The following is a 16,904-nucleotide window of genomic DNA, read 5'->3' as shown; positions in this document are numbered from 1 at the left end:
GCACGGTTGGGGTTTGGCGGCGGGTCTCGGGGACTCTGGTAGAGCCCCGGACCTTTTCTCCCCATACTCCGCTGTGGGGCAATCCTGGGCTGCCCCACCTGAGAACGGTGCCGGACCCGCAGGCTTGGGCAAGCCGCGGGGACAAGACCCTCAGGGATGTCATGCCCGGAGGTCGACTTCTTCCCTTTAGCGAGCTTAGGAGTAGGTTTTCCCTGCCCCCGTGGATGTATTTCCGGTTCTTGCAGCTCTGACATGCAATTCAGGCCCAGTTCCCGGAGCCGATTTCCCTGGCTCCACACACGGTTGAGAGACTCTTAACTTGTTCTATTGTTGATCAAACACTCTCCTCCATATACCTTAGACTCATATGTGCTGGTAACAGTGGTGCAGTGCGGGCGTTCAATGCCTGGAGGAGGGATATACCCGGTCTCACAGAAGAAGACTGGTCTGAGGGTCTCCAACAATATGTCCCGTTGATGATCGCGGCTAAAGACCGGTTCATCCAGGTGAAATTTCTTCACATAGTGTATTACACACCACAAAGATTGTCGGTCATCTATCGTTTAGATGACGACCGATGCTCACGCTGTAGGGGGGCTGTTGGCAATTTCATGCATATGGTCTGGGACTGCCCTCGAATACAGGAGTTCTGGCGGGCGGTGGTTGCTGACATTGATTCGCTTAGTGGGACGCCTGTTGGTCCAAGTCCCATGGTCCTTCTGTTGGGGGTGACTGATAATCTGCCGACCGCCACACACAAAAAACTTTTTATTTTTTACTGTGCTTACTACGCCAGGAAAACCATTTTGATTCACTGGAAGAGGCCCGATCCACCTGGGGTTTCTGCCTGGAGGGAGCTGGTGAATGCGGCCCTCCCCTTGTATAAGTTAACATATATGGGTCGTAATTGCCCTAACAAGTTCCACAAAATATGGTCTAGATGGGTGGAGGCCAGGCATCTCACGGTGTAGACTGTTGATGTACGCCCTGATCCACACTGATGTATCCTTTCCTCTGGCCCCCCCTCTTCCCTTCCCTCCCCCCCCTGGATGGGGTGAACTCCCGGTAGACCCTGCGGGCTGGGCAGGTAGCTGCCCAAGCTGATTGAATTCTAGCTTTAATTCTCTTGCCTGTTACACTAGCCTGATGGTGACTTCTGGAGGTTGTGGTTTATTGTATTTCGACCATGCAAGTAATGACTCTCTATGCTTCACAATTGGATAACCTATGTTTTCTTATACTACTGTACCATTTTGCTGATATTTACGTGTCCACTGTACCATTTTATTCTCTAATAAAATTCCTTCTGTTAAAAAAAAAAAGAAGCGCTCTCCTTGGGGGACCCTGTGTGGGTGCGCTCCCAAATCCGGCTTTTGCTTTCATAGACACAGAATGCCGGAATCGGCCCACGTCATTGGATTTGAATGACAGCAGCAGGAGTTAATGGCTGTGCTGCTATCAATCTATCCAATCAAGAGCCGAGACAACAGGCAGAGAGGTAGAGTGTGTCTCCGCTGTGGGAACGAACAGGCTCAGGTGAGTAAAACGAGGGGGCTGGTCAGTATCAGAAGTTTTTTCACCTTAATGCATAGGATGCATTAAAGATGAAAAAACAAGTTTTGAACCCCTTTAATGGCGGTACAGACCGCAATTTTTTTTATAACTGACAAGTGTTCCAATACCTCTGTGATGGTAGACCTTTCAAGAGATATATTTCATAAGTTTCAAATGCATGGGAATTATGGTTTCAGACTCCTGTTTCTCGAAACATAAGCTTCAATAGTTGTGCCATTAAACCCAGGGACTATGAAGTGGAGTGTTCGACTGGACCATGAGGTAAGAAATCTGGTCAATATGGAAGGGCCCACAAATTGTCTGCCAAAAGTCAATGTAAAGTGCTACGTCCACCTGGCCAATTCAGAGCTATAAAGGATTACTGGAATGTCCTCCCTTCTGAGCCTGCAACGTAGGCAAGAAAGAAGTTTAGAGGAAAATCATAGCTCCGGCTGTACTGAACCCACAGACTATTATGCGCATTAACGGATTCTGGAAGAAAATTGTGACATATAGAGACAAACTTGCTCATTTGGTATCACATCCAGGAGGCCAGAACATTTACACTTGGTGTCCCATACCTGTGACACATCTTTTCAGGTATATAGACTATTTCCCTTGGTCCAGGCACTGTCTGCAAACATAGTCTAGCTGCCAACCGTCTATGTCTGGAATGTGAACTGCAGACAATGCTAAATTGTTGTGGTCTGTCTAGGCTAGAATTGTTTCTACCTCCTCTTCCACAGCAAGACTTCTAGCTCCTCCCTGGTGATTGATGTATACCATTGCCATGGCATTGTCAGACTGGGTCCTGATCAGATGACCCTCCTTCCGAGGCAGTGTCATAGGAACAACAAAATTGCACACAGCTCCAGAATGCCGATCAGAAGACAAGATTATTTTAAAGACTAAATAACTGCACCGAAAAAATTTCTAGGACTCCTTCCCAACCCGTCCGACACAACTTTCCCCAACTCCAGATTTGGATTTCTGAGCCACCAGGAAAAAGACCACATGGTCTTTAGTGTCCAGAATTTCTCTAGGTTTAGAGATTATACCTGCTTGTCCTATAAAGACAGGTTGCATTGTAAATGTTTGTAGTATAACCGAGCATTCAATGTTACCAACAATGCAGTAGCTCCCGCTGTTCAGCCAAAGTGGCTCTGCTATAACACTGAACCTGGTGAAAACTCTGTACCCAGTTATAACTGTACTTGGAGGTCTGGGACGTGCCACTGGCAAACACCACATTCTAGGCAGGCTCCACATTCTGTGGTCCAGTAGGTATGGGTACATCTTTGCAAGTCATCTCAGAAAATAACCTGATCTGGATAGCTGAATATGGAACCAAGATTAATAGCTTGTTAGAATAGAATATTTTGAGGAAACATTGATAAAATATTGTGGCTAATAACATACTTAAAGAACACATTCGAAATCTAAATGGCTGGTAAAAAGTATGGTAAATATTTCTCAATAGAGAAAGGACACCCATCCTAGGAATCTAGCAAAACCGAAGCATGTTGGGATTGGGAGGGGGTTATACCTAGCCTAGTCCATGGCTTTTTGTTTGTCGGCATCCAAATATTTCTGTAGATGGCATAACCTAGTGTTTCTCAACCTTTTTTCAGTCAGGGCACCCTTTAAAATTAGACAGTCTCAAGGCATCCCATTCTTAAAGCGGAGGTTCACCCTAAAAACATGTATGTAACATTACATTCTGCATACTTCCAACATTTACAGTACGCCGTTTGTTTTTTGCTGTACATACCACATTATTGCCATTTTCCACCCGGTTTCCAGGTGATGACTGCCGTATAGCGGCGTATAGAGCCGACTCGCAGTTTGGCTACTTTTGGAAACTCGTGACGTGCCTTATCCGCTGGGGGGAAGTTATTCTCAAGACGTCAATCATCTGGGCCCACATGACACTGCGCCTCTTAGGAACGTCTACTGCCGCGGGAGTGAGCACACGGAAGCCGGGTGGAAAACAGCAATAATACGGTATGTACAGCAAAAAACAAAAAAACAAACAGCATACTGTAAATGTTGGAAGTATGCAGAATGTAATGTTATACACATGTTTTAAGGATGAACCTCTGCTTCAAAACGTAAAAAAAAAAAAAAAAGTATTCTAATAGTTTTAGATAATGCAGCAACAACCACACATCCAACATTACAGGGGATTTACCCTTTCAAAGCAAATACACTTTTGCACACTGGTAGTGACTAGTATTCCAATGTTTCTCTTTTCCCTCAATTTCATTCCATCAGTCAGCTGTGACCCCAGTGCCAACAGAGTGGCAGAGGAGGGTCAAGCAAGGATGCTGTGGAGGCAATAGACATACTTAGTTGTTAGGATGCCAGTGTCTAGAAAGTCATATTTGTCCATAATGAAAACCCATAGCTTTGTGTAACTAAAAGGCAGGCTTGATCCCCTACTGGCTTGTATACACAATTGATACATTTGGAAGACCCTTTGCAAAGGCACCCCTTAAGATACCTTAAGGCACCCTGGCTGAAAAAGGGTGATATAACCCATTTTTTAAAGCGACACTAAAGTAAAAAAAAAAAAAAAAAAACATGTTATACTTTTCTCCACTGTGTGGCTCGTTTCGCACACAGTGGCCCCGATCCACGTTTTCTGGGGTCCCTCTGCAGCTGTCATTGCTTCCTCTCCACAAGAGCTTTCCACCTGCACACGAGCAAGCTTGCATGGTGGAAAGCTCTTGCGAGTGTGCTCCCGTGATACAGCGACGGCCATAGCCGCCGACTATCACTCGGCCCACATCATTGGTTGTGATTGACAGCAGTGCCAGCCAATGGCTGCGCTGCTTTCAATCCATCCAGTTTAGCCAATCAACGGCCAGGCTGGGAACCGAAGAGGATGAGGGGGACGAGCGTGGGACATTTTCGAGGGGTCAGGTAAGTAAAGCGGGGGCGGTAATGTTGGATGTTTTTTCACCTTAATGCATAGAATGCATTAAAGTGAAAAAACATTTACCTTTACAACCCCTTTAAGACTAACAATCCGGTGTCCCTTAAGAAAAGGTGATCAGGCTGTGTGAAATACTGTGTGCCTGGCTTCAGGGCTTAAACTAGTGAGGATCCAGGGGAAAATACCAGCGGCTCCTACGGGGGTAGCGCTACAAATTTGTAATAAAAATTGGCCCCAAAATTTGTAAGGTGGATGGTATGCTGATTACACTGATGTAAGGAGTGATGTAAGGAGTGATTTAATAATTTCTTTCAACTCTGAAAAGTGTTGAATATTTGTTATGACATAAATGAGCACCAAATCACCAATTCTGTTTGTGTAATTTAAAGACAAATTGTGGCTTTTAGCAATCCCAGCTATGCTTCCTTCAGTTAAACAGCTGGATTTAGAAACACGTCTGTATAGCAAGGTCCTGTGAAGCAGCTTCTGTCCATGTATTCATTTTTAAAAGATCAAACAAAGTCATGTCTAAATAGAGTAAATTTGCGCTCGAAAAAAAAAATTAAAAAAAAAAATCTAAATATCCTTGGACTAGGTGCCGACTAATAGAATATAGTCGCTACTATTGTGAAGCAAAAAGGTCAGCAATGTTTACTCTCCATAGGAAGTTGACCTTTTATAAACTGCTAACTACTAGTCCTAATTTATGCAAGTCAACATATCAATACCACCTACAGATGTACAACATGCAATAAGTGTTCAAGGGCCCCAGCAGACCAAACATGCCACATCTAATCGATTATGTACAATGGAACCCTAATAGCTGGAGACAGACAGGGTTTGACACATTTTAAGTCACTGGCAAACTTCATTCTTTGCTAAAAAAAAAAATGCAGCAACTAAGCCCAATATGCAAATTTGGCATATTAGTGTGCTCCTGAATATTTAAAGCGGAGCTCCACCCTAAAGTGGAACTCCCGCTGATCGAACCCTCCGGTGTCACATTTGACACCTTTCAGGGGGGAGGGGGGTGCAGATACCTGTCTAAAGACAGGTATTTGCACCCACTTCCGGCCACACAGTCTCGGGCAGACTGCGGGCATGACGTCACCTCCCCCCCCCCCCCGTTGTGTTCTGGGAACACTCGGCTCCCAGTACATAGCAGGACTCGCGCATGTGCCATAGGGGACCGGGCAGTAAAGCCGGAGCACTTCACTTCTTGGTTCCCTGACCGAGGATGGCAGGGGTCAGCAGAGTGACGAGCGATCGCTCGTCCTCTTCTGCGGACGGTGCTGGACTCCAGGATAGGTAAGTGTCCCATTATTAAAAGTCAGCAGCTGCAGTATTTGTAGCTGCTGGCTTTTAATATTTTTTTTTCAGCGGACCTTCGCTTTAAGGCAGAGTCCAACAAAAAGATGTAGAAACATGAAAACGGTATATATAGGCACAATCAAGAGATGCCATGTTGTAATTTAATCTATTTCCTTACAATTTTTATTTTTCCCCCCAGAATAGGCCTAGTTAAGGCTTAAATTGCTGTAAATTGGGCATCTCTTAAAGCAGTTTACCTGCACAACAAAAACTGTAAAAGGCAAAGGCTAAATGAGCTAGTATGCACCGCACAGGAGTCTTCTTTCTGGCAAGGTTTGGCAGCGTCAGCCGGACATTCAGCTGGAACTTCACCGCGCATGTGCCGCTGACATCAGCGGCTTCGTGCAAAGTGAATATCTTCTAAACCGTACAGGTTTAGAAGATAGTCGTTTATCTACAGGTAAGCCTTATTATAGACTTATCTGTAGGTAAAATAAAAAAAAAAAAGGGTATACAATCACTTTAATTGCTCCAAGTTAAAGATCTTTAGATCAGACAAAAAAAAAAAAAAACTCATTCATGGGTTTTGCCTTCATGGTTGTATAACAAAACTGATAAAAGGGTTTCAGGGCTCTGTTTCTAAAGAATTAGCCCCCTTTGATCTTTAAACTTAACCACTTCCATACCGTGCCTATTCTGGCACTTGTCTCCTTCATGTAAAAATCATATTTTTTTTTGCTACAAAATTACTCAGAACCCACAAACATATTTTTTTTAGCAGACGCCCTAGGGAATAAAGTGGTGGTCATTGCAACTTTTTTTATCTTGCATGGTATTTGCGCAATACATTTTTGAACGCCTTTTTCTGAAAAACGGTTTCATGAATTAAAAAACAAAACCGGTAAGTTAGCCCAATTTTTTGGGATAATGTGAAAGATGTTACGCCGAGAAAATAGATACCTAACTTGTCACACTTTAAAATTGCGCACACTCATGGAATGGCACCAAATTTCGATACTTAAGAATCTCCATAGGCGATGCTTTAATTTTTTTTACAGGTTACCAGTTTAGAGTTGCAGAGTTTAGAGTTACAGTTTAGAGTGCTTTCATTTTTACTCTCGCTCCAACGACTAATATACACCCTGGTAGAGGTCCATAGAGATGTTATGAGCACATTTTTTAAATATCTATGTTACTGGATTTTACTATAAGCACAGTTTATATGATTTTCACAGGTTGGGGTTCTTTTGCATATATAATTTACACATATTTGGTTCACTATTATTTACATAGCAATAAGATTGTAGGATTGGAGCAGTACACTATTTTTCACTATAAAAAAATAGCTGTTGAGAAAAATAAAATTTAAGGTTGGTATTCCTGCATAGTTTATAATATGGATGCAATATGGGCCAGTACTTTTAGTCAGATCACTGGAAGCCATATCTAGGACTTATGGAGAAGCAAAACTCCACCACCTCTGCCCGTGGCTCATATGCAACTTTTACTTCTGTAATGAATACATGTATACACATCTTTTATATGCCTGCAGAGGACCTACAAGTTGGGCCATATGGGCACCAGTGATTTCTAGTTGCCCTGGTGCAGTGAGCAACAGTATGCGCCAAGGAAGTGTGCCAGAAAAGACATACACAGGAGGAATGAAAGAGTTCTCCATATAACGTGATGAGTCTTCTGTTTTTGTCTGCCGACTTAGGGATGGTTCTCCCAAGCACAGTACACAGCTAAAAGGGTCAGGAAAAAACCCTGCATGTACACACAGATGCTTGCTCAAATTCCACCATCAAGAGAGCTGGAGAAGTGACAATGATAAGGAGCACCAGAGTCCTCTGCTGACAAAACCGTGTTCCAGGGCAGCACCCAGAATGGAGAGGTAGAGATAGCGCAGAATATATATATTCCGTAGGGTAGTATTGGGGGCATTAGCGGTAGGTTGACTAAAGCACATAAACCCAAGGTAAGTACAGGGAGTGCAGAATTATTAGGCAAGTTGTATTTTTGAGGATTAATTTTATTATTGAACAACAACCATGTTCTCAATGAACCCAAAAAACTCATTAATATCAAAGCTGAATATTTTTGGAAGTAGTTTTTAGTTTGTTTTTAGTTTTAGCTATTTTAGGGGGATATCTGTGTGTGCAGGTGACTATTACTGTGCAGAATTATTAGGCAACTTAACAAAAAAAATATATATACCCATATAAATGATTTATTTTTACCAGTGAAACCAATATAACATCTCAACATTCACAAATATACATTTCTGACATTCAAAAACAAAACAAAAACAAATCAGTGACCAATATAGCCACCTTTCTTTGCAAGGACACTCAAAAGCCTGCCATCCATGGATTCTGTCAGTGTTTTGATCTGTTCACCATCAACATTGCGTGCAGCAGTAACCACAGCCTCCCAGACACTGTTCAGAGAGGTGTACTGTTTTCCCTCCTTGTAAATCTCACATTTGATGATGGACCACAGGTTCTCAATGGGGTTCAGATCAGGTGAACAAGGAGGCCATGTCATTAGTTTTTCTTCTTTTATACCCTTTCTTGCCAGCCACGCTGTGGAGTACTTGGACGCGTGTGCTGGAGCATTGTCCTGCATGAAAATCATGTTTTTCTTGAAGGATGCAGACTTCTTCCTGTACCACTGCTTGAAGAAGGTGTCTTCCAGAAACTGGCAGTAGGACTGGGAGTTGAGCTTGACTCCATCCTCAACCCAAAAAAGGCCCCACAAGCTCATCTTTGATGATACCAGCCCAAACCAGTACTCCACCTCCACCTTGCTGGCGTCTGAGTCGGACTGGAGCTCTCTGCCCTTTACCAATCCAGCCACGGGCCCATCCATCTGGCCCATCAAGACTCACTCTCATTTCATCAGTCCATAAAACCTTAGAAAAATCAGTCTTGAGATATTTCTTGGCCCAGTCTTGACGTTTCAGCTTGTGTGTCTTGTTCAGTGGTGGTCGTCTTTCAGCCTTTCTTACCTTGACCATGTCTCTGAGTATTGCACACCTTGTGCTTTTGGGCACTCCAGTGATGTTGCAGCTCTGAAATATGGCCAAACTGGTGGCAAGTGGCATCTTGGCAGCTGCACGCTTGACTTTTCTCAGTTCATGGGCAGTTATTTTGCGCCTTGGTTTTTCCACACGCTTCTTGCGACCCTGTTGACTATTTTGAATGAAACGCTTGATTGTTCGATGATCACGCTTCAGAAGCTTTGCAATTTTAAGAGTGCTGCATCCCTCTGCAAAATATCTCACAATTTTTGACTTTTCTGAGCCTGTCAAGTCCTTCTTTTGACCCATTTTGCCAAAGGAAAGGAAGTTGCCTAATAATTATGCACACCTGATATAGGGTGTTGATGTCATTAGACCACACCCCTTCTCATTACAGAGATGCACATCACCTAATATGCTTAATTGGTAGTAGGCTTTCGAGCCTATACAGCTTGGAGTAAGACAACATGCATAAAGAGGATGATGTGGTCAAAATACTCATTTGCCTAATAATTCTGCACTCCCTGTATAGTAACCAGTATCAGTACCAGTCGCAATCGCGGAACACCCAATAAGAGGAAAGTATGCGACTGGTCTAAACTACATGGCATGTTCACCAATGCCAGGACCCTGGTGGACAAGATGGGTTACCTAGAGAAACTGTTGCACAAGGATGATTTGGATTCTGTGGGAATTTCATGGACCTGCTTCAACAGCTCATGATTGGCTGGCAAGCATTCAAGGGTATATCCTTTATTGTAGGGAGAGAGAGGTTTAAAAAAGGGGGGTGGATGCCTATATATCAATAATAATGTACAAGTAAATGTGAGAGGACATCGCTAAGGAAGCTAGGGAGGAGGTGGAATCCTTAAGGTTAGAGCTACAAAGGGAAGAAGCCAAGGGGAAAATAACATTGAGAGTATACTATAGGCCCCCTAACCTGAGGGGGACAGATCTTCTATAACAATTTGGATTAGCATGGGAGCTGCGGTGGCTCAACGCGATTGGCACTGCGCTGACAAGCCATTCACCTCTGCAGCTAGGGGTTCGGATCCCGGTCTCGGCTACATGTGAATTGAGTTTGGTGGTCTCAGCCCGGCTCCCGGTGGGTGTGCTATGCAAGGTAAGCCAGCGCTTAGTACGCCCACCCCCCTCCCACAAAAACCACCACACCTACACACGCACTCGAAATTGGGTTAACACACACGCACTTTGACCACGCGGTCTCTAAAAGAGAGGCGAAGGACTAACGGGGCTGTTGAGCGGGCTAATCCTCTCACTCCCTTATAGGGAGTCCCTCTGCCCCGTTGGGCTTCAAAGCGGAGCAGGTATGGCGGGCTGTGTGGGAGGACCCCCTCACACACCCGCCATTGCCACCCGGGGCATGGAGAAAGGTGGCAGATTGCCTCTGGGGGAGGCCTGCCTACTCCCAACTCCTGCAGTCCGGCTCCTCTCTCGAGTACACGCACAAAAACAATTTGGATTAGCAGCAAGGATGGGAAGTGTAACAGGGATTTTAATTATCCAGACAGACTGGGCGGAGGGAACCATGCATTCGTCTAAGACTCGCCAGTTCCCAAATGTCTTGCAGGACAATTTCATGGGTAAGATGGTAGACACACCAACTATAAATAAAGAGTTACTGGATTTACCGATTACCAATACAGATCTGATCATGGATGTGGAAATACAGGGCAATTTAGAAAACAGCCATCACAGGTCAATTGCACAGGTCAATTGCCTTCAGAGTAAATCACACAAATGGGAAACCTAAGGGGAATACAAAGACACCGAATTTCAAAAGAGCCAAATTCCCTAAACTACGAACCTTGCTAGAAGGCATAAATTGGGATAAAATCTTAGGAACAAAGAACACAGGAGAGATGGGTTTGCTTTAAGAGCATATTAAATAAGGCCATTAGCCAATGCATACCATTAGGTAATACATTTAAAAGAGCAAACAAAAGTCCTGGACACTATAAAGAATGCACCAAGAAATGCAAGGGTGCAATTAGGGCTGCTAAGATAGAACGTGAAAGACACAGAGGAGAGCAAAAAAAAAAATCCCAAGAAAAGTATGTAAACAGTAAAAAAGGGAGGACAGACCATATTGGCCCCATAAAGAATGAAGGAGGACATCTGGTTACAAAGGATGGGGAGATAGCAAAATGTATTGCATTTATTAGTCTCCTCAATCTTTGTGAGGGAATGGAGGGGCTTCAGTAACCCAAACTGCCATGTTTATCCTCATGACATCACAGGAAGCATGGTTAACAGAGGACAGAATTATAATTAGACTTGGGAAACTTTACATTAATAAAATCAATAAATCACCGGGACCAGGTGGCTTGCATCCAAGGGTACGTGGGGAACTCAGTCAAGTTATATAGTTAGGTTGAAAAGTCCATCCAGTTCAAATTATATATATACAATATATATATATATATATATATATATATATATATATATATATATATATATATATATATATATATATATACACACACACACACACACACACACACACACACACACACATATATATATATATACACACATATATATACACACACACACACACACACACACACACACTGGATGGACTTTTCAACCTATGTAACTTGATAAATATTTATTATCATTCAATCCCATATACCCAATTCTGTACCCACAGTTGATCCAGAGAAAGGCGTTAAACCCCAGCAGAGCATGATCCAATTTGCTACAGCAGGGGGAAAAAAATCCTTCCTGATCCCCCGAGAGGCTTTTCCCACGGATCAACTTTATCTATAAATGTTAGTACCCCATTATATTATGTACATTTAGAAATAATTCAGGCCTTTCTTAAAGCAATCTACTGAGCTGGCTAGAACCACGTCTGCAGGGAGTCTATTCCACATATTCACAGCTCTTACCGTGAAGAAACTTTTCCTCTAGACGTAAAGAGTGCCCCCTTGTCCTTTGTGTTGACCGTAAAGTGAACACCACCAAGTGTTAAGTATGGCGTCCAAGGCTCACGCTACAGGCAAAACCTCACAGGATCCTTGTGTATTCTTTGCGGGGGTCGGGTATTATTTATTAAAGCATCTAAGCTTTTTATCAAATGGATACGATCAATCCCTTGATTAATTTAAGTAAAGTTTATTAGGACTAAAGACCTGGAGCTCAGACAGCTCAACAAAACGTGCCCAGCCACCTTGCAGACACTGGTAAAATAAAACTGAAGTACTTTCTGTATGGGAGGAGTTATATAGGGGCAGACTTCCTGTCTAAAGCCTCATACACGTGATCGGACTTGCATCGGACAAATCTGTGGAATTTTGTGCGAAGAGCATTGGCCGTAAACTTGTTCTGCATAAAGACGGCAAAACTGTTTGTTTATCAACATACATGATACTACGTGGTTTTTCAGCTCTTTAGCACCACCCTTTGGGCAACTTCTGCTAATGTTGTCTTATAGTTTGCATTGGTTCGGAGCATGTGTTTGTACTATGGATTTTTTTTCCGATGGACTAATGTACACACGATCGGATAATCCGACAAGACATTTGTTGTCGGAAAATTTTAAAGCATGCTATACTACATTTGTTGTTGGAAATTTCAACAATTGACCGATGGAGCATACAAACGGTCGGATTATCAGACAAAACCCTGCCATCACACATTTGTTGTCGGAAAATCTGATAGTGTGTACAGGCCTTTAGACTTTGTCTACCAGTGTTTATTCACCTAGAGATGGCATATAACCAGTAGTTAATGATTAGCCTAACTCTGTGTCCCATGATGTATGATAAAGATAAAGGGTCCTGTGCAAGTTTGGTCTGAATGCTATGCAAATTCAGCCATACTATCTATATAGCTAAAATCGCATTGCAAAGACATTGCACTGCGAATCACATGCGATATCGCACAGTGCACTGGTATGAACTGAGACTTAAAACAATTAAAGGAAACAACTTCTTTTAATATATCGCATCAACCTGACCATGACCCATACTGTAAAAATTTTTGGACAGCATAGAGAATCACTTCTTTGCATTCTACAGGAAGGCATTTCAGGGGACAGGAAAAAAACGTTTCCAACAACATTTCTGCAAGTCAATCTAGAAAGTGGATCGCTTTTGAGCATAAAATAATCATATAAGCACCCAATTTAGGTATGAAATTGAAAGAAATTCAATATTTTTCTTAATCAGCTCCCTCATTTTGAATATTTCATAAACACACCTACACCAAAAAAATTAAAATCACCACTGTAGCCCTAGAATCTCCATTCAAGGGATAATGTAAAATGTATATTTTTACTTTACCATGCATTAAATCACTCTCATCCTATTGTATAGTACATAAGCTATGACATCCTCAAGTAGGCATACGCCAAGCTTTGCAATAAAAAGTGCAGATTCAACATTAAAGACATAAATGAAGTGTCTGAGAAACCTCATTAAATCTGAGCATTTCTGTCGCACCCAACTGTCTTAACTAGAGGTCGACCGATATGGGTTTTTCTCTGGCCGATGCCGATATTTCGAAATCGGGGCAGCCGATGGCCGATATATGATGCCGATTTTTGCGGCCGATATTTTGGGCCGATTTTTGGATTGGGATGCATTGTGGAGGAGGATGGATGGTGCTGGGCGTGGGTGGGAGATGCGTTGTGGAGGGGGAAAGATGGTGCTGGCTGTGCCTGGGGGATGCATTGTGGAGGGGGGTGGATGAATGGTGCTGGGCGTGGGTGGGGGATGCATTGTGGAGGGGGATGGCTGGATGCTGCTGGCCGTGGAGGGGGGATGTGTTGTGGAGGGGAAGAGATGGATGGTGCTGGCTGTTGATGGAGGGAAGGGGGTGGATGGATGGAGCTGGCCGTGGGTGGGGGATGCATTGTGGAGGGGGATGGAGGGATGGAGCTGGCCGTGCGTGGGGGATGCATTGTGGAGGGGGAGAGATGGATGGTGCTGGCTGTGGATGGAGGGAGGGGGGTGGATGGATGGAGCTGGCCGTGGGTGGGTGATGTATTGTGAAGGGGGATGGATGGATGGAGCTGGCCGTGGGTGGGGGATGCATTGTGGAGGGGGAGATGGATGGAGCTGGCCGTGGGTGGGAGATGCTTTGTAGAGGGGGGTGGATGGATGGAGCTGGCCGTGGGTGGGTGATGTATTGTGAAGGGGGATGGATGGATGGAGCTGGCCGTGGGTGGGGGATGCATTGTGGAGGGGGGAGATGGATGGAGCTGGCCGTGGGTGGGAGATGCTTTGTAGAGGGGGGTGGATGGATGGAGCTGGCCGTGGGTGATGTATTGTGAAGGGGGATGGATGGATGGATGGATGGAGCTGGCCGTGGGTGGGGGATGCATTGTGGAGGGGGGAGATGGATGGAGCTGGCCGTGGGTGGGAGATGCTTTGTAGAGGGGGGTGGATGGATGGAGCTGGCCGTGGGTGGGGATGGATATATATAAAATGAGTGTGTATACAGGAGAGGGGTGTGCTCTGACATGTACACACTGTCCATTGGATGACACCTGTGAGCTCCCACGTGAGTTGGAGTACTATGTACAATCACTAGAGAGCCGAGGCACCTATCAGAGATGATAGGAATACTGTACATTACCCCAGTCTCCAGCAGCACGAGAAATGAATCCTTCCAGCCACGCTGCTGGTAGCCTGCACGCCGACACCCCCCCCCCTCTACCTCGGCGGGTTGTACTGTAGCAGAAAGCAAACTTGTCACAAGCCCGAGCAGCTGCAGTACAAGTTGTCTGCGCGAAGAGATCACAAAAGCTTCCTGCATGCTGGGGCGGTGGCGGGATTACTGAACATGGGCTCTAGGCTACGGCTGGAGCCGTAGCCTAGAGCCTATGTTCAGTAATCCCGCCACCGTCCCAGCATGCAGGAAGCATAACAAGTGTGATCTCTTCGCGCAGACAACTACTGCAGTTGCTCGGGCTTGTGACAAGTTTGCTTTATGCTACAGTACAGCCCGCCGAGGTAGAGGGGGGGTCGGCGCGCAGGCTACCAGGCTGAAGGATTAATTTCTCGTGCTGCTGGAGGTGGAGCGGGGTTAAGCGTGGCAGCCGAAAATCGGCCGATTTTTTTACAATAATCGGCCGATGCCGATTTCTTAAAAACGGCCAAATATCGGCCGATATATCGGCCGGCCGATATATCGGCCGACCGATATATCGGTCTACCTCTAGTCTTAACTAGGGTTGTCCCGATACCACTTTTTTAGGACTGAGTACTAAGTACCGATACTTTTTTTCATGTACTCGCCGATACCGATTATGAATGCTTTTTTTTTAAATGCAGCCATGTGTCCCCAAAGAGAAAGCCAAGCCCTCCCCCCTCCCCCCCGCCGCTTAGTACATCAGCGCGGGGAACATTACAGCTTTCATTTGAATAGCTGCGTGTTCCCCCGCCGCGCCTTGTTATATATATAGCCCCTCCCCCTTGTCCGGGCACTTTGATAGACAGATCCCCCATCCAATCAATCCTGGGATGGGTTATCTGTATCAAATTGCCCGGACAAGGGGGAGGGGCTATATATGATGAGGCGGAGGCGGGGAACACACAGCTATTCAAATGAAATCTGTAATGTTCCCCACGCTGATCAACTAGATGGTGGCGGTGGGGCTTGGCTTTCTCTTTGGAGACTAGACCGTGGCAGCAGCGCTCTCCACCCGCTCTCCGGTGGAGCATTTGTGCGAGTACAAGTACTCGCGCAAATGCTCAGTATCGGTCCCGATACGGATACTAATATCGGTAAAACCCCCTCTTCATTGAAATTAATAGAAAGCTCTTCAAAAGCGTCTGAAAAGCTCTTTAGAAGCGCTCAGTGTTTTTACTGGCAGTTTAGAAGCGCCTCGGTGTAAAAGTGGCCCAACTGAAAATTACATGAATCTATCTTTATGGCTCAAATGAACGCCACCCATTTATGCCATGTCTACCCTTTTTCAACATTCTTTAGAACAGAGGATTCTGACAAACTGACCATGGGAGATAGAGATTATATATACACACACGTACGTACGTACGTACGTACGTACGTACGTACGTACGTGTGTGTATCAGTAATGCCAGTTAATACATAGATGTCAATATAGAAGTCCACTTCACTGACAGATGGATGTACAACAAAACAATGAATACTGCCATTTCAGGCAATCACCAGCAGTATTTGAATGTATGGTGCGCTCAGCTGTTGGTAATGGCTTTGTTGTATACTATGGGACTATAGTATACGTACATGCATAAAATGGAAACGTCATACCAATACATATGTATTGCTGCATAGGCCATTTCTATAGTTACTTGCCCACAATGTTTTCCAGATTAAACTTTTTTTTTGTAGCTTCAAGAGTTTAGGGTTGTGAGCCCGACTGTTAGCAAGTAGACCAATGACTAAAACTAGAGGGAAACCAGTGAAAAGCATAGTTCAATAACATTCTTTTACAGAATTTTATATAGCTACAATACGTGCCTACATTAGCATGGCACAATAATGCATCCATTCCAATAGCTTGCCATTGAGTTATAGAGCTGTTCTAAAAGCCGAGGGTCACAGCACAGGGAAATATTGTATATCAATATATTTTGCTTCGTAACTAATGCCTGAGGAATTTTATGATACACTTAATCAAGGGAAACAAAGTAGCAGTAATGGTGATTTGCAGGAAGCCGGATAACCAATCCATCTGAAATTAGAGGTTTAAGGATTTATTTCAAGACAAACACTGGCACTAAAGCCTTGGACATTCAAAACATAGTAACAATCTACACTGAAACAAGGCCAACTGTAGAAAGAACATTCAAACTTATATTAGCATTAAATTATCAGAACTATGACTTTGTGTTTTAAATGTAATATCACATTTGGGATTTTAGTATAGTCTATAATTATGAAGACGTGATTTGTTACAGTTCCTAAAAAACATGTTTCAGCCTTGTCAGCCGATTACTGGATTCCTAACTCTGACTGTGCAATTAACAGTGAGGGCAGCTGCACAACAGAATCCCACTGCACAGCAGGCTCGTGGCAATGAAAAGCAGGCTTCGGTAGAAGACTATCATCACATAGGAATCA

The 16,904-nt window shown here is 44.2% G+C and overlaps 1 protein-coding gene across 1 annotated transcript in view; it reads right to left on the bottom strand.

Annotated features, from left to right (window-relative positions):
• The window catches only part of SND1 (staphylococcal nuclease and tudor domain containing 1), a 701,900-nt gene that overhangs the window by 408,374 nt on the left and 276,622 nt on the right, over positions 1–16,904 (bottom strand). The gene's annotated exons all lie outside the window — the stretch shown is intronic.

The sequence above is a fragment of the Rana temporaria genome, chromosome 3 (genome assembly GCF_905171775.1).
Source record: "Rana temporaria chromosome 3, aRanTem1.1, whole genome shotgun sequence".
In the NCBI taxonomy this organism is placed as follows: Eukaryota; Metazoa; Chordata; class Amphibia; order Anura; family Ranidae; genus Rana; species Rana temporaria.
The sequence above is the reverse complement of the archived record's forward strand: the minus strand, read 5'-3'. Positions and strand labels throughout refer to the sequence as shown.